The 18,050-nt window shown below is 58.9% G+C and overlaps 1 long non-coding RNA gene across 1 annotated transcript; it reads right to left on the minus strand.

Annotated features, from left to right (window-relative positions):
* Positions 1-3,181: 3,181 nt before the first annotated feature.
* Positions 3,182-18,048, minus strand: LOC144322991 (uncharacterized). Its single transcript, XR_013388547.1, has 3 exons — positions 16,684-18,048; positions 15,460-15,586; positions 3,182-3,546 (listed from the first exon to the last, which is right to left on the minus strand). It is a non-coding gene; the product is annotated as an uncharacterized LOC144322991 (long non-coding RNA).
* Positions 18,049-18,050: the final 2 nt, after the last annotated feature.

The raw sequence follows: 18,050 nt of genomic DNA on the forward strand, positions 1-18,050 counted from the left end.
AACGTTGGCCGACGATGAACACACTTACCTGCCCTTTTTCTCCCCGGAATATTTTCGAACACGGCTTCTCCCCGGCCCCCAACCTCCTTCCCAGCATCACATTCGGCGTGAAGGGCGAAGCTCCGGTTGTCTGGAGACCACCTGTGGACCCTCTCGGCTTGGACAGGGAGAGAACGGCTCTTTGAGATGAAGCTGTTGGTCACCACGGTGCTTCTGGGCCTCGGCCAGGCCGGGCGCGAAGCTGGGGGACCCCTTGGCTCAGCAGGCTTGGTGGGGGACCCTGGGACACCAGCAGAGACAGGCAGCTGAGGCCGGGGTCCTCCGACTCCAGTGCGCATCGGCATCCCCCGGACAACCGGGAGCAGATCCAGGCCCAAGCTCAGAGCACCGGGTTCAGGGGGTCGGGGTGCCTGAGCATCTGCATTTCTAGCAAGTTCCGGGGTACTGCGCTGCTAGTAGGCGGGGCCGGCCTTTGGAAGCATGGCCCACGGTAGGGGAGGATGCCTGTCCAGCCCCTGGTCACCGTGGCCCCTACAGGAGGGGGTGGCCAGGTCCCCGCCCGATGGAGGACACCCCACGCCGCTGGGAGTTGCATCCTGGGTCCCTTCTCGACAGCACGAGGATCACACCCCTGCCTACCCTGCAAAACCAGGAGGACGGAATCAGGAAAACGGCCTCACGGGGCTTCTGGGTTCAGTTCTGTGTGGATCAGGCCCCACCTGATGCCCCAGTCCCATGCGTCACCCCACAGCAGCCACCGACCCTCCCAGAGTCTCCCTGGAATCGCCTCCCGAGAGCCGGACACCTCACCTGTACCCTTTACTCTGCTGGCAGCCTCCTCACATGGCTCACCTGCTAGTATCCTGGCCACCACCCCTGTGCCCGGGAGCCCCACCTGTGCCCCTTTACTCAGCGGCATCCAGGCCCCCCACCCTGGCCTTGCTGCCAGCAGCTGGAGGTCACCGGGATACAGAAACCAGCCAAGTCGAGGTGCTCACCCTGCTGGAGGTGACCATGTGGCAGCGGAAACATGCCCTGACGGACCCGTGAGGTGGGCAGCGGGGACCTGATGAAGGGGAAGGGAGCACAACCCCGTGCACCCCACACATGTTGTGTGTGTACCTGCTGTGCACTAGTGTGTGCACCTCCTGTGCATTGGTGTGTCACTGTGTGCAGCTGTGTCTTTGTGTGCACCTGTTGTGTCGCTGTGTGCACCTGCTGTGTGTCTGTGTACACCTGCTGTGTGTACACCTGTTGTATGTCTGTGTGCACCTGCTGGGTATACACCTGTTGTGTGTCTGTGTGCACCTGCTGTGTGTACACCTGTTGTGTGTCTGTGTGCACCTGCTGGGTATACACCTGTTGTGTGTCTCTGTGCACCTGCTGTGTATACACCTGGTGTGTGTACACCTGTTGTGTGTCTGTGCACACCTCCTACGTATTCATGTTCAGCTATTGTGTGTGTCCACCTGGTGTGCACTGGTGTGTCTTTGTGCACCTACTGTGTGCCTGTGTGCACCTGCTGCACACTGGTGTGTCTGTGCGTGCACCTGCTGTGTCAGGGTGGGCATCTCTAAAACCAATGTGTGTGCACCTACTATGTGTGTGCACCTGCTACTGCCTATCGATGCGTCAGTGTGTGCACCTGCTGCATATCTGTGTCCATCTGCTGTGCCAATGCGTGTGCACACACCAGATGCCACGGTGCACACCTGCTGCATGTTGGCGCCTGGCCACTTTGGGCTTGGATCCCATCAAATCCTCACAAGTGCAGGGCGTAGCTACACCGCTTCCCAGGTTGCAGACAAGCAGACAGGCTCGGGACACTAAAGGCGTTGCGGCATGTGCACGGCGGAGGTGGGGCAAGACCCCATGTCCAGGTCCGCGCCCTCCGAGCCCTGCCCCCTCCTTTGCCCTGTCCCAAATACTCCACATGCCCCCCTGCCCTGGACAAAGGCTCATCCCAGAATCGTGACTCCCCACTCCTAGGTCTGAGGACTTGGCTCCAACAGACTCAGAGGGGACCTGACCCTGCTTCCGTGAGCCGCGAGCCTCGGTGTCCGGAGCCTGAAGAGCACTCTCAGCCTCACCAAGCACCCACTTTCCCAAGCACCCATCTGAGTTGGGCTGAATGGCAGCCCCTGAAAGGAAGTGTCCAGAACCTGTACATGTGACCCTAGTTGGGAAACGGGAGTTTGCAGATGTAATGAAGTCCTGGACGTCCAGGTGGAGCCCTGAATCCAACTGCAAGTATTCTCAGAAGAAACAGAAAAGAAGACACGGACTTGGGGAGAGGCCCGTGACGACATGGGGGGGCTGGTGCTGCAGCCACAGCCCAGGAGCCGGGGCCACCGGCAGGCAGCAGAGGCCGGAAGGGGCCATCCCAGAGCCTCAGAGGGAGCTCGGCCCTGCTGACCCCGGGATTTCAGAGGGAGGGACTCGAGGTCTGTCGTTTCAAACCCCCTCCCCGTCCACGGGGCACGAATGCACCTTCCTGCCGTGACCCAGATGCACCTCCCCGTCGGGCAGCTCTGTGGGCGTCCCCGGAGTGGTGGCTTCTCAGTCTGGGCCACCCGCCACCTCTGGGAGGAGCTGTGCCGCTGTGTCGGCTATGACGCCCGGGGAGCTCTGCACTCGGGCCACCCCCCAACATCCCCGGAAAGGGTCATCTGGTCTGCCAGGGGTGGAAGAGGATGCAGAGGGACAGGGACGGGAGGCCTGGACTGGGGCGGGGCTGCCCAGCAGGGACCCCTCAGGGCTCAGCAGGGAGAGCGCCCAGCACAGGCTGTTCCGGCCGACGCCCCCAAACCCGGGCCCTGCTCCAGGCCTGGGCATACAGCGTGGACACAGCACCAGCTTGCGTGCCCCCGTGGGGAGCCTCTTGACCTGCTGGTCTCTCGAGAGCCCATCGAAGCAGGAGAACGCTTGATGGCTCTGGAGGCCCCTTGAGGTCTCATATTCCTGTTGCATGAACAGGAATCTGAAAATCGTGACCCTCCAGGCCCATCACAGATGCACCCAGCATTTGCCCCACAGACAACAAGCGCTTGGTGACAGGTGCCTCCTGTCATCCACATCCTCTGCTGACCCACTTTGAGCCTGCCTCCCGCTGCCACCCACCCCCGCCCCCCGCTGGATCCCCTCCCCTCCCACGGGGGCCCCCCCTCCTCACCCGCACACAGCCGCCCAGCGCTGCTGAGTCAGGGGACGGGCAGACGGATGGTCCTGCCACTGCAACCGCTTCAGAGGACATACTTAAATAAAACAAATCCTTCTATTGGAAGTAAAACCTCAAAAACATTTTTAATAAATGGGCATTAACGTCTCTCCTGGCAATGGAAACCGTGAATCTCTTAGCAAAGTTCCGGCAATAATTCAGGCACATTTTCCTACCTCGCGTGGCAACGATTCTCAGCGGATTCCCCTGGAATAATCGGCCCATTCGGGTTGTTAGGACGTGGTCTTTAAAACTGAGTTATTCCTGAACATCTTGGAAAATAGGCGCTCTCCATCTCGCCAATTATGAAATACTGCAGACATTGTTTGCTATCAGAAAGAAAGATTTATCATCAAAGATAATGGCAAGGCTGCGGCCTATGCTCCCCAAGACCCTTCTCTAGAGTTTTTCATCATTTTGCAAGTAACATTTGGGGAGGATTTAACTACTGTGCGGTGGAGGAGAGGATGCTGCCCGGGCGCCCCTGTCAGGGAAGGGGGTGATGGAAGGAGGCCCCGCCGGCCTCCGTGGGAGGAGAGCACTGGGATTTACGGGCTGAGTGGGGCCGAGGCCGCACCGGGTGGCTCTCTCATCCCCTCCTCTGTGCCGGGCGCTGCCGCAGGGGCTGGCTTCCTGGGCGTCCGGCCACGAGACACCACCCCCGAACCCTCCTGCCCACCCAGGAGTGCAGGGCTTGGAGGCCGCTGGGAGGGAAGGTGAGGCTGGCCGTCCCGGCGGAGCTGGCCCAAGCTGAGGCTGTGGGATGCAGGGGCGCCCCGCGGACGCACGGAGACAGAGAAGAGACATTTCCAAAACGTGAGGCCTAAGGAAGGGCATCTTCCAAGCAGCTCACGCACCTGACTCTGGCTGGGATGCGGGGCAAGGGAGGCATTTGGGGCCAACGCGGGGGGCAAGCACAGAGGGGCAGGTCCACCCCCATGGGGAGCACAGGCACTGGTCCCACCTGCCCAAACAGTGCTCCCCTCCCCGCCAGTGATTTCACACCGATGGAGGCCCAGCCAGTCCTCCACGGCCGCTGCGAGGAGCCTGCATGGGGCTGGAGGCCCGGAGACGAATGGGTGTGCAGACAGGGTGATGGGCCCTGGGCATGGGCACCCCAGGGGCAATGGGGACACTTGTGTTGTTCGCAGCAGAGCTCACAGGCAAGGGGGTCCTGGGGTGGGTTGACTATGATGCCCCCAAATTCATGTCCACCCAGAAGCTCAGAATGTTATTGTATTTGGGAATAGGGTTTTCTAGCTGCAAGTAAGGTAAGGATCTTGGGATGAGATCATCCTGGATCAAGTGGGCCCAAATTCCGCACACTGGTGTCCCCAGAGGAGGGACACACACCCAGGGAGGAGCCGGTGAAGACAAGGCCAGAGAGGGGAGGGACGTGGCCACCAGCCTGGGAGCCAACCAGGAGAAGGGAGAGGCAGGGAGGAGCCTCCCCCGGAGCCTGGGATGAGCGCAGCCCTGCCCACCTGGCATCAGACCTCAGGCTCCAGACGGGGTAGAGAGAAAATCCTGCTATTTGAAGCCGTCTGGTTTGTGGTCCTTTGTGAGGGCAGCTCCGGAACACCAGCGCTCCCTGCCCCACGTCCCCGTCACTGCCCTGCAGCCCTTGACATGACCAGCTGGCCCTGGGACGCCCCGTCCACCCCGAGCTCCCCAAGCCCCCCACGGGCACTGGTGGCAGAGGTCCTGACCCCTCACCCCCTCGGGGCTCCAGGCCCAGTAGGAACCCTTTGGGGGAAGACCTGGTGATTGGCTGAGAGCTGGGTGAGCATCTCCTCCTTCCTCCAGCCAAGCCTCTCTGTGTCACCACATGGCCCCATAGGGCAGGGGGTCACCGCCAGCCCCACGCCACACGGGCCAGCACACACCTGGCAGGCTGGGATGCTGGGACACTGGGAAGGGGCCACTCACACCTGCCTGTCACAGCTCCCTGCGTGGCTCTGGGCATGCCCCTTGCCCCCTTGTGACTCAGTTTCCCCAGTGAGCCTGGTGATTGCAGAAGGACAGTCCGGCCTCCTATGATCTTAAGTTAAAAATGTGTCTCTAGATATCCAGCGATTTCATGAATTTCTCAGCAAAGGGGCGCCTAAGTTCTGAGGGCGGATGGGGGTCTGCGGGTCTTACTCTACACGATGTCACTGTGCTCTGCACGTACACATCACCATCAGGCACTCGATTGTACGACATGCACCCCTGGAGCCGAGGCATGCCCCCCCCAGAGGGCCACTGAGGCCTAGCCCTGTCCCCCCCTCCTCTCCTGGGCTCAGCCCCCGCTGGGACCTGCACAGACCCCCTCTAGGCAGGTCTTTTGGAGGCACACAAACCCCATCCCGGGACTTTCCTCCTAGAACCTGTGAGAAGCCCACTGGGGCCCCGGGGTAAACACACAAACCTCCCCCTGGCAGCCAGCCCTGCACAGTCCACCTCGCCAGCCTTAGCGGCCCCGCGCTCCCCCTTTCTGCTTGCAACAGACCTTTCAGACCACCGTTCAGTGCCTAATCCCACCCTACTGTTTCCAGCCATGGAGCTGTGCACACACTGTGCCTTTGGCCTGGAATATTCTTCTGCTTGAAGGAGGAATTTCCGATTCCTAAGGCTGGATTTCCTCCCTCTGTGGCGGAGGCAGCAATGTGGTTTCCCGAGCCCTGCAAGCTCTACCTCCTGCATTCCAGCAGGTGAAGGGAGGGGGAGGGACAAGACAGGCTGCAGCGCCTGCCTCCCCCTGTGGCGAAACCCAAGGATAAATTATTTGGGACTCAAAGGGACCCACCGGCTGGAAGGAGCTTACGTGGGACTCTGAGCATAGGGCTGCAGCGGGAAGGCTGCCCGACCTCGGTCATAATCACGTGGTGGCACCTGTTCCCTGGGAGGGCACCAGCACTCAGCCAGCACCGGGGCCAGGCCACAGGCAAGGTCTCTTCTCTGGCTCTTTTCTGTAGCACAAAGGTCAGGGGTGAGCGCACAAGGGGGGACATCTGGTCCGGGTGCAGCGTCCTACAGACGAGGACACCCAGACCCTGAGGACGCGTGAGCTGGGCACAACCACGAGGGGTCAGCTGAGGCCCCAGCACCAGAGTCCAGGTGCCTGGGTCCTGGTTGGCCTACCTGAGGTGGCCGGCGGGGAGCCAGGCTGGAAAGTGGAGGGAGGGGCCGTCGCAGGTGGGGCCACTGGCAGGGTGGGAGGAGGGGGTCGTGCGGAGGGCCCATCAGGCCTGGCCGCAGTGGTTAGCGGGATCCTCTGGGCGCCCCGCCATCATGGTCCTGCTTGAGAGCATCTAGAGGATGCTGAGTGCCCGATTCTGCCCCACTTGTCTCTCCCCCCAAAGCAGGGCATTGGGGCTGGGAGGAACATGAAGGAATCCGGCAAGCACATCCCCCCATTCAGCTAAGCAGGAGCACTGTCAACGCCCCTCCTCCGTCCCGCACCCCAACCCCCCCCCCCGGCCCTCCCAGGCCTTCCTGCACACCCTCTCAGAGGTGGGCATCCCTCCCCCACTCCTGGTACCCACCCACTCTCCAGCGAGCCTGAGCCACCCCCAGCCGTCCTCGGCCTGAGACTCAGAGCCCCGGCAAGGCCACAGGTAACCAGCGTGGTGTCCTGGAACCAGGGGACCTGTGTGCCCGCATGACCGTGAGCTCCCCGAGGAGGGACCCCGCACAGACAGGGCTGTGCCCCTCAGGCCTGCCTCCAGCATCTAGCACAGCCACGTCCCAGAGTCCACGCTGGGCACAGGGATGCTCCAGAGTCCCAAAGACATCCTGCAGGACAGAGACCCCCACGCTCTGGGACTCCTGAGGAAAGGGAGTCTAGGCTCCTGCGGGAGGGGTGGAGGGCGAGAGCACACACTCAGGTCTGCCCCAGAGCGTCTAGGGCAGTGGTTGGAAGCCCACACGTGGCACAGCCATCGGTGACTGGGGAATGCCATCAATTGTGAGCCCGGGGCCCTCGGCCTAGGGCGTTGGGGACCCCGGGGTGCAGGGAACACCTCAGGAGGCAGCTCCCACCCTGCGGCCGGTCATCCATCCGCGGGGCGGGCGGCGGGCCGAGGCTCACCCTCGACGGCACAGGAACCGGGCATTGGTAAGACGGGAGAGCAGCTGAGGCACCCGGGCCGAAGTGTGAACCTGGGACCCCAGGGGAGCTGTGAATTCTCACAAGTAGCACCAAGACCCCGTGGCGGCTACCAGAAGGCGGACACGGCCCACCCAGGGGCCAGCGCTCGGCGGGGCGGGCGGCAAGGCCCCGCGTGGGCTTCAGAGTCAGGAGGGGCCACGGGGAGCAGGACCGAGGTGTGGAGCTGACCCTGGCGCCCCATCTCCCTGGTGAGGAAGGCCCGCCACAGTGCTCCGAGCGCTGCTGAGCTCATCGCGCTTTGAGTTATGTCAAGTTGCTGCTAGAAAACCGTGTTTAATTTGCTCAAGTGTGCTTTGGTCACTGTGACAAACCCTTTCACGGCCGGCTTTATAAAGGCCAGAGCAGATGAGCCCTATTTATGGTCGTAAGTGCTTACATAGTCCCAGGAGAACCACAAATCCTGGTTCCTGGTGGGGGAGCCGAGAGTTTCGTGAACTGCAGACGGGAGGACGGCCAATCCCTGCAGCAGCCGCACTCAGTCTTATCCTGGATGCTGCAAAAACTCCTGACTTAGAATACATTTCCAATATTCATTGTCACTGAGAAACCACACAATGCAAATTTAAATAACAATGAAAGCAGTTTTTAAATGGCAGGGGAGAGACAGTGGAATCCCCCCCTCCCTGGCCCTCCTCGTCCTCATAGGCGTTAACAGAAGAACAAAGCAAAATAAGAAACAGAACTGCACCTGCAGGCCTGACCTGCGTGTGAGGAAGGGCTGGGTTTGCACTAGAGGTCACAGGACGCCCGGAAAGAGGCCAAGAGGGATTGTCCTCCAAGGGAGCAGGTGTCTGGGGTGGGGGAAGCCAAACCACAGTGGATGCTCAGCTCACAGTTTCACATAAGGGGAAGGGGACGTAGACATGTGACAGAAGCTTCCGTGGGAAAGCAGGTGTCCAGACTCAGGAAGCTGGGACCGAGTGGGGCTTCCGTCCAGGATCGACGTCTAAAGGAAGCGGCTTCTTACAGAGGTGGACTCCAGAGAGGTGACGCCGGGAAGAGCCAAAGGAGCATAAGCAGCACACACCAGATGCTTCACCAGGACCAAGGAAAATGAAATGTTTAGGGGACCCCTGGGGGGCTCAGCAGTTGAGCACCTGCCTTGGCTCAGGGCGTGATCCTGGGGTCCTGGGATTGAGTTCCACGTCGGGCTCCCTACATGGAGCCTGCTTCTCCCTCTGCCTGTGTCTCTGCCTCTCTCTCTCTGTGTCTCTCATGAATAAATAAATAAAATCTTTAAAAAAATAAATAAAAGGAAAATGCAATGTTTAACAGAGGACTCTGTTCTATAAATAAGAACACAGAGCAGAGATGAACCCATCAAGAGAAGACACAGAAACGGAATGAAACCCAGCAAAGCTCAGGAAACAACAGGAGGAAAGCAACGGGCCTGAGACGCAAGCCCAGAGCAGGTGGACAGACACCCAGTGAGGACGACAGCCACGGTGACAGAAAGGAGCACCGGGGCTGTGGGGAGCAAGCCAATGCAGCAGAAGCCCACGGGGGGGGGGGGGTGGCAGGAGTGTGAGGAGGGGGCGAGCACAGCCGTGGGACACCCAGCACGGGCGGAGCAGGTGTCTCTGCAGAAGACAACAGGAGTCACCCAACAGAAGAAATCACGTAAAATCACCCACGAGCCATTTTCACCAGTAAATGGGACTCGTGTCTGCAAATTGAAAGTGCGTGTCTCGGGGTGGGGGTAAAATTGGCAAAAGATGGTGGTAAAATTGCCGGATTTTAAAGATAAACGGAGAATTCTTTTGGCATCCAAGGAGAGGGGAAAAAAACTCAAGTCACGGAAGAGGGGAAAACCGTTAGACCGGCCTCCTTGATGTTACCATGACGACGCTGGATGCTGGGCTCCAGGGATTAATGCCTACAAGGTCCTCATCGAGGAGGCGGCAACCCCGGAGTCTCACAGCCAATCTGTCTTTCAAATACGAAGATGAAAGGCAAATACGTTTTGAAAATCCAACATCTAGAGGAACATCTCCAAAATGAGCCCATCCTGGTGAAACCGTCAGAACACAGCCTTGGCCGACAGAGAGACAGATGGAGAAAGTGTCGCGGGAGATCGGGTGGCGGGTGTGCTAATGCATTTAACAATAAGGGGAAGATAAAAACAAATATGTGTTTTAGTTACCAAAGAAAACATAAATGTGAACTACGAGAACACTTGAGGATTTTACCTGTCAGAGACCGGGAGGAAAAAGACAAGGAGGGTCAAGAAGTGGTGTCAGAACAGATGTCCTCATCTGTCTCCACCAGCGACAAAATATATTTACATCTGGTAGGTCGATTGCCAGATGTACATGTAAAAATATAAAGATGAATACTGAGATTCTGTAAAAAAATAAAATAAAATAAAATTAGGGAACCCTAGGTACTTCAGCAGTTGAGCATCTGCCTTCGGCTCAGGGCTTGACCCCGGGGTCCTGGGATCGACCCACATTGGGCTCCGTGCATGGAGCCTGCTTCTCCCTCTGCCTGTGTCTCTGCCTCTTTCTGTGTGTCTCTTATGAATAAATAAATAAAATCCTTTAAAAAAAATAAAATCAAGAGCAGAGGAAGCTGAGATGTACTTGCTCTATACTCATCCATCGTGTGGGCTCAGTAAAGAATTGAGTAGAACATACAAAGTCAGGGGTATAAGACAGCAGCAAAACAAACTTCCAGTTCTTTCCAAATAATAAAAATAAACAGACAAAACAGAGGAAAGGACACAGAGAATCTATAGAGAAAGATGTCCTTGAGGCACATTCAAAAGTGGAAAGTAAAACAGTAACAAGCCTCCAACATACTTGCACGTCCCCACGGGGTGAAACCGGAAGGATCCAGCCACGGGCTGATTCCGAAGATCATTCAATGACCAAGCCACAGAGATGGGTTAAAAATACAAACATACAACAGAAACGCACTTTAAAAAAAATGCAGGGACAGCAATCAATACCAGACACTGTTTATTTGGGGACAAAAGGTGTTACACCAAACGGAAAAGCGCCATACGAGAAAGGCCGCCACACACAAGGATGTGTGTCAGTTGTGGATATTAATGCATCACAACGTGAAGTTGGGAGCTTGGAGAGGACCTGAAGAAGCCGGGGTGCGAGGGTGGGAAATCGTCACGCGTATCTCCTGGTCCATGACAGTTCAAGGTGGAAAAATTAGTCAGAACACAGAAGCTCAAGAATATAATGAACACAGCCAGCAGGTTTTAAAGGAGTCGGAAAGGGACCCCTGGGTGGCTCAGTGGTTGAACATCTACCTTCGGCTCAGGGCGTGACCCCAGGGTCCTGGGATCCAGTCCCACGTCGGGCTCCTGCGTGGAGCCTGCTTCTCCCCCTGCCTGTGCCTCTGCCTCTCTCCCTCTGTGCCTCTCATGAATAAATAAATAAAATCTTAAAAGGAAAAAAAAAGGAAAAGGAGTTGGAAACATGTAGGGAAGCACGCGGAGAGCTTGTGAGGAGCCCACTGCCTCGGCTGCGACAGGTGTAGCGCAAAACCCAAAATCCGTAGAAGAAAACAAGTTTGACTACATAAAACATTATTTTAGTCTTCGAGAAAAATACAGATAAGCTAACTTGAAAGACAGACTGCAAGCCTGAGGAAGGGTTTGCGATCTATGCCACAGACAGTCCCATTTCTTTACAAAGAGAGGGTTCCTTCGATCAACATGAAGACTAGCAGATAATCCATGGATATGAACCCGGTTTGCAGAACCAGGAATACAAACGGCGCAAGCGCGTAAAGAAGGTTCAGCCTTACACATGCACACACACTTCTGAAATCACATCTACAGTGAGATCCCATCTCCAGATTGTGACTGGATGTGGGCACGCACCATGGTGCAGAGCCTGGAGCTGTGGGCACACGTATGGAAGGTGGATACACTCCAGGTACTTCAGTCAAGAGGGGATTTACTGCAGGCAATTACAGGCTTATGAACCATCATGAGGCCCGGAGGTCACGGAAACTTCTAGAGTGTTCCGGAATCCGGGAACTCGACGCTGCAGGGAGCCACCACTGCAGACCCGAACGGTGCCCACGGCATCTGCAGGAAACTGCCCCAGCCTCTGCAGACGCTCACATCTCACACGCCCGACACACGTGGATGTCTCCTGCTGGGCCTCTGACCCCCACACCAGCGGCCCTCATGGGCAGACACTGAGCAAGAAGCAGGTTGGGAGAAGGACTTGGGCGAAGCAGGTTGCGGGCTCCTCCCCCTGCCACGCAGAGGGACACAGAAGAGAAAGCAGCAGATAATCCAGAAGAGTGTGCTCATCGGCAACTGCCCACCCCGCCCCCGCCCGAGTCAGAGCACCCGTGGGATTGACCCTTTGACCAGCAGTTGCACTGCCAGGAATTTATCCAGCAGGTGTTTTAGGGCTTGTGCGAAATGACAAGGACTCTTCATGGCGGTGTTGCAATGTCAAGATGGGAGATACGGCGAAAGCCCGTTAACGGACGGAGGGGACAATCCGATACGTCGCATCCACGTGATGGAGCACCGGGCGCCTGCTGAGAGCAAGGGGGCAGCTCCACCTCCAAGACGTACTGGCAGGCGAACAAAGCCAAACAGGGCGTGCGATGTGCTACCCTCTGTGCCAAAAGCATACCGTTGTGTAAAAATTTAAAATAACCACGTATAAATACACTCGCTTGGGCACGATTAACTTTCCAAGACTCATGAGAAGCGGCGACATAGTTCTACCTGGAGGGACCTGGGGACTGGCCGGTCGGAAGGGTCACCCCACACAGTCTGCACCGGCACATCTCCGCCAATTGCCTCATCACAGATAATAAGTTGTATCAGCCAAGGTTCACTCGGAGCAGCAGACCCGCGGATACGGGGCAGGGACAGGGACGAGGAGGGGCCCACAGCCGGGAAGGTAGATTCGCTGCGGGGACCTGAGCTCAGACGGCCGTGGGTGCTCACGCCTTGGGACGGGCAGTGGGAGGGCGGCTGGCGGGGGGGCTCCAGAGGAGGGGTGGAGCCCGCGTGGGTCTGGATGCCTCCGATCGTGGCGGCGTGGGCGTTCTGGCAAGCTGGGCAAGTGGGCAAGCTGGGCCCTTGGTTGTGGACACGAACACACACCAGCCTCGGGGGTCAGAGGGCGGAGGCGGCCCCGGGAACAGGTGCAACGTGAGGCCTGACACGGGCCAGCCTCTAAGCGACAGCGTGTGGGAGCCACCGCGGCTGCTGTCCAGGTCTCCTCGCGGCTCACCGAAGAGCCCCCGGGGCAGCTCCGACCCGAAAGCGCGGGGCAGGGGCTTCTGGGAAGTGTAGGTCACCTGGCCAAGGTGACACACCAGGAAACCACCACGCTCTGAGAAAGAATCACGTGGTGGTGTCTCATATTCCACTTTGAAAGACACTGAGACATGAGCCCTGATCCTGGCGAGAGTTCAAGAACATCGATGCGGTCATACGTTACCGGTGACAGGACAAACGGGCACGGGCTTAGAATATAACTGGGACATAAAGTCAAGAGCCATGGGGGCCCTCATTCCACTTGTGGAAATTGGACAAGAAGCCAATCGTAACCCAAACCTGGGGAGGGGGCGGAGGACGGGGGGGTGTCCCTACTGATAACTGTAACCTCCTCTCTAACAACAATGAAAACCAAAATCAATATTCAGAAAAAAAAAAATCACCAATGAGTATAGTCTCACCGTCCCTAACTACGTGTTTCCATCTTACGAGCCCTGGCAACGTGAGAAATGCTGGCACTGTTAAGTGAAATAAGGCAGGAGACCAAAAATGCTCGTGTCTCTGCAGTAAAATGAGGTACGTGAGCCCGAGGCCAGCCCCCACCCTCTGCGAGAGCCGGCCAAGGGCCCTGGCAACTCCCCAAATATCAGACCTTTTCCAGAAAGCAGGTGCCTGCGGCTGGCTGCCTTTCACCCATCCCTTCTCCCCGCCACCTGTGATGGAGGGTGCCTCCGGCCCCCCTGCCTGGCGAGGGAGCGTGGCCGTTGTCAGCCCTGCAGAAACCAAGGTCGGGCCAGTTGAAGTCACCAGCCAAAGCGTCAGAACCTCAAGTGGCCGACCCAGCCGAGCCACAGCCCACTGGGGGCACCGTACCATGCCGCCCCCCGTCCCCCAGGGTACATCCAAAACAGGGCAAGCGGGTGCCTGCTGACTGCCTTTCTCAGAGTAATCTCACGTTCCATCCGACTCCAGGTAGCGGTTTGGCGGGGGCTTCTAGTCCCCTAGCATGTCCATCCGTATCACATGGGAGCATTTTCCAAATTGATTGAAGAGCCTTGCTCCGGGGGCCTGGGTCCCGGCAGGCTGGCGAGGCTTCCAGGGTGGCTCCTAAGTGATTCTGATTTATTTTAGAACAGAATCGAGGATGGGAAGGAAGCTTCCAGTGGAGCTCGTGGAGACCGGGCGCTCCAGAACCGGGGGACCCACCGACTAGCGCGGCACAGCCTTCCGTGTCCCGTGGAAGCCAGAGATCACGCAAGCAAGTGGTGGGAACAAGGCCACCGTCTAGCAGCCACCAGCCACCGCGTGCCCTGAGCCTCTGCCACCCACGGCGAAGAGCGAGCGGCCGTCCAGCTGCTCGAACTCCGAGGCCCAGGCCGGGCTGTGAGGCAGCTGGTCCTCAAACCCGGCGCACATCTCCCTCCCGGCACCCAGGCTCCTTCACCATGGGGTGCGGCCTCCCTCCGGTTTCTGCACCCCTCACCCTGGGTCTGGGCTTGCTCCGGCCTGCACCAGCCTGCACCTGGAGCTGTGCCAGGACAGGTGTGACAGTGCCAGGCCCAGCGGCACAGCCACCCGGCTGACCTGAGGCTGACCATGAGTGCCCCAGGGAGCCCCATCGAGGCCCAGAGACCGTCCCAGCTGCGCCCAGCCCACAGGGCCGCCCACGGAGGCCTGCACTCAGTGTTGAGGTGCAGGGTGCAGCCTGAGGCTATGGGAGCCAACAGACTCCAGTGGCTTCATGACTGGGTGGCATCACGATCACCCTCGTTTCGTCTTTGGCTGTGCCTCTCCTGCCCCTTCCCTCTGGGTGGAGGATGAGCAAGCCGAGGGGCCATCCGCCGTCTCCCCGTTTGCATGCAGGCCCTGGCTGTGGCACCTTAGGGCTGGTCGAGGCCCCCGCCCCCTCAACACACCGAAGCATCAGGCCCCCCAGTCGCCCACCCCCTGGGAGTCAGATGAAGCCGTAGAGCCAGACGGACCCCAAGATCCAGACCGTGGCTGAGGGGAGACAGGGACCCCCGTGCACACCCGAGCCCGAACTTTATGCTCCAACCAGCCATGCAAGTGAGCCCTGCCCGGGGTTCCCGTCGTCGATCACACACGCCACACCTGCGTGGCCGGCGCTGTGCTCCCAAGCTTCAGAGCCGAGCGTGAGGGACGGGCCGGGACGTGAGGGTTCCTGGGTCCCCGGCAGGGACGCCACCGAACACGTCAGAGTCCCCCCCCCCTCCCCGATCCCTCAGGAAACCTCCAGTCCCGTTCACACGTGTCTGGGGTTCAATTTAAGGGAGGAATCGGACAAGTGCATCAAGATCGATATTGGGGGGCGTCCCCGCAGCCTTATGACCGCGGAAAACAGGACGGACAGGGAGCTGGCTAGACGAGGCGCATCCGAGGATGCAGCAGACGGTGCTCCAGGGCCCGGAGCCGAGGACTGTCATCACCTGCTACAAACAGGCCGCCCCGGGGCGCCTGCGGAGGAGCACGGCCCACTCACAACCTCCTGGGAGCCAGAGTCTGGGGAGACCCGGGAGGAGGCACTGGCCGGCTCTGAGGAGGCGGGGTTGGCTCCCCCATCCCCGGGCCTCCAACCTGCTCCCCAAGCCCATGGGTGCCCCCTCCCCCTGCCCTTCCCTCACGGCCTGACCTCCTGCCTCCAGAGGCCATCCGGGCCCACGCTCTCCCCGTGCTGCTGCCCCAGCCCCTGTCCTGGGAGCACGGCGTCATTGCTCACTGCCAGGGCCCCCTCCCTGGCCTCCACAGGCCTGCCCGGCCCCCCCTTCTCCGCCACAGCCCCCACCCCTCAGCTCTGCCCCTTAACCCACAGACATGGTCACACGCGACCCCTCCCCTCCCAGCCAGCCTCGCACTCACCGTCGGGAAGGCTCGCTGTACACGTCTACGCGGCCAGGCTGAGGCGTTGGTCGAACACCGGCCCAGGTGTGTCCGCGAAGGTATGATGCAGGTATTACAGGTGTCATTAGCGCTTGCCATAAGCTGGCTTCAAGGAAACAGGTGGAAGGTGTTAAGACGAAACAGGCTGAGGTCCTCCGAGGAGGAGGAGGGGTCTCCACACCTGCCCGCCGCCTGCAGCCCCGAGACGGCAGGTGAACTCCTCCCTGGGCGTGCAGGCCGCCCCGAGGGCTACGGACGTGCCCCCACAGTCACATGAGCCAGTTCCCTAAAATCAGCCTAGACTCTCCGTGAGTGTAGGTATTTGTGGATGTGTGTATGTATATGTGTGGGTGTATATATGCATGTGCACCTGTGTGCGTGTAGATGTGTGTGCAGCTACACACAGGCATCTCCCATTGGTCCTGGCTCCATGGGGACCCCCCCCACAGATGCAGCATCCTAACCCCAGCCATCAGCCGCTTCCCCAGGACTCACTCCAACCTCAGAACAGGCCTCTGTTGTCACATCCACGGGCCGTGCTCTGGGCTCCCTCTGCAGGACCTGTTACACACCTGGCCCTGCTGCCCCTTGCCCCCCCGCCCTCCCGACCCCATGGAGTGGTCCTCCCTCATGCTCCTCCTGCCATCTCTCAGAAAGGGTCCTCTCTGCCCGTATGAACTTCAAGGGCTTCCTTTGATCATGGCCTCAGTGCTGTGGATCCTGGGCCCCCCTGTGCAGCCCCAGGCCCCTCCCTCCGTGTCCTTCCTCTGGGGAGACTCATGAGGAGCCAACGGGCACTGGCCCTAATGACTGTCAGGGGCTCGGTCACCTGGGGCTCACGGTCACTGTATGTACTGAGACACCAAGCCCCCAGGACCCCTCCCCAGGCCTGGGCTGCCTCCCTGAGCACCACCCCCTGGTTTCATTACCCACAGTGCACCCTGCCCAGCTCACATGCAGGCCCTCAAAATTTCACTACCTCCTGGGCCCCAGGACTCTGCAGGGAGGTCCCGGCAGTCACCACGCAGGCCCCCACCTGCCCAAGCTGCTGCTTGGCCTGCCCGACCTGGATCCGAGCGGCACCTGCAGGCCCTGGACCAAGCCGGGGGCGTACAGGTGCAGGCTGACGACTGTCACTGCTGGAGATTTGTAATCATCCAACAATTTTCTTCCTCAGACCCTGGGTGGTATAAAGCAGTTTACCTTAGTTTGAAATTCTTATTTTCAAGTCCTGCCTTGAAAAAGTTTTCATTATCAGACTGATTTCGAGATTTGCTGGGAAAAGGTGATCGTATCTTCCTTCTGGGATTTCACTCTTCAACCAATCAATAAATCGTTTCTGATGGCTTTAACATGGATTAGCCCACGAGAGGAGCCACGTCAGGGTTTATTTAGCTCCGCGGAGGGGAGAGACTTTCAACATTGAGGTTTAGGAATGGAACAGAGGTCTGCAAGCCCTGAGCTCTGGGGTCACACAAATGCCTGCCTGAGGCCCAGGGTGGCCCGTCCCCATGGGCCCGAGAAGCCCGAGTCAGGGGTTGCACCCCCCACGCCAGGGACAGCCGTGCTCCTGGGAGTCCATCCTGACAGGTATCAGCCCAGCCCCCCGGCCTGTGGGAACGGGAGGGAGGGGAAACCAAGGCAGACGTGTCAGAGCAGGAAGACGGGGGAGCCGTGCTGGGCAAGTTCCCTGGGCACACACCAACCCCTCAGCTGGGCCCCTGGACCCCACCCTCCAGCTCCGACCATGCTCCCCGGTGAGCTCATATCTCCTCACACACACACACACACACACACACACACACACACACTCATATATACATCACATACACCACATACACAACACACATCACACACACACGACACATACAACACATACACACACATACACACCGCACCAGGTATCATATACATCACACATAGCACACAATCACACACACACAACACATACACATACCCACACCAAATACACACACACACCCCCCACACCAGACATTCACATAAACATCACACACACCATAGATACACATGCACACACACGCACATACCACACAGATGTACACACACAGACACACCTATACCACACACATACACATCACAGGCGTGCACACACACACACACACACACACACCTCACAGGCTCGTTTGCGAGCACCCCAGCAGCCCCCACACACCCTCCCCATTTGGGAACTGGGGGGTTAGCTCATAGCAGCCCCTCTACAAACAGCGCTCTCGGTGCCCTTCCCGGAGCCAGGCTCTATGTCACCTGCTGAGGTCTCAGGCACAGCCGCCCCCAAGAGGACCCTCAGCAGATGGCCGACGGAAACGTCCTCAGGGACGTCTGTGCCCCAACCGTGTAAGAAGCCCCAGGGAGAGCCTGCGGAAGACAGGTCCGGAGCACACACCCCAGGACCATTGCAAGCAAACCAGGACAAGCTGTCACCTCAAAGCACAAACCTCATAGGCCGGAGGCCCCACAAGGACACACAAGGCTCTGGAGTGAGAGTCACACAGCCAGGGATCCTCACCTGGGAGCCTGCACCTCGGTTGACAAAGTCCTGTCAGCCTGGA

The sequence above is a fragment of the Canis aureus genome, chromosome 11, assembly GCF_053574225.1.
Source record: "Canis aureus isolate CA01 chromosome 11, VMU_Caureus_v.1.0, whole genome shotgun sequence".
Taxonomy (NCBI): domain Eukaryota; kingdom Metazoa; phylum Chordata; class Mammalia; order Carnivora; family Canidae; genus Canis; species Canis aureus.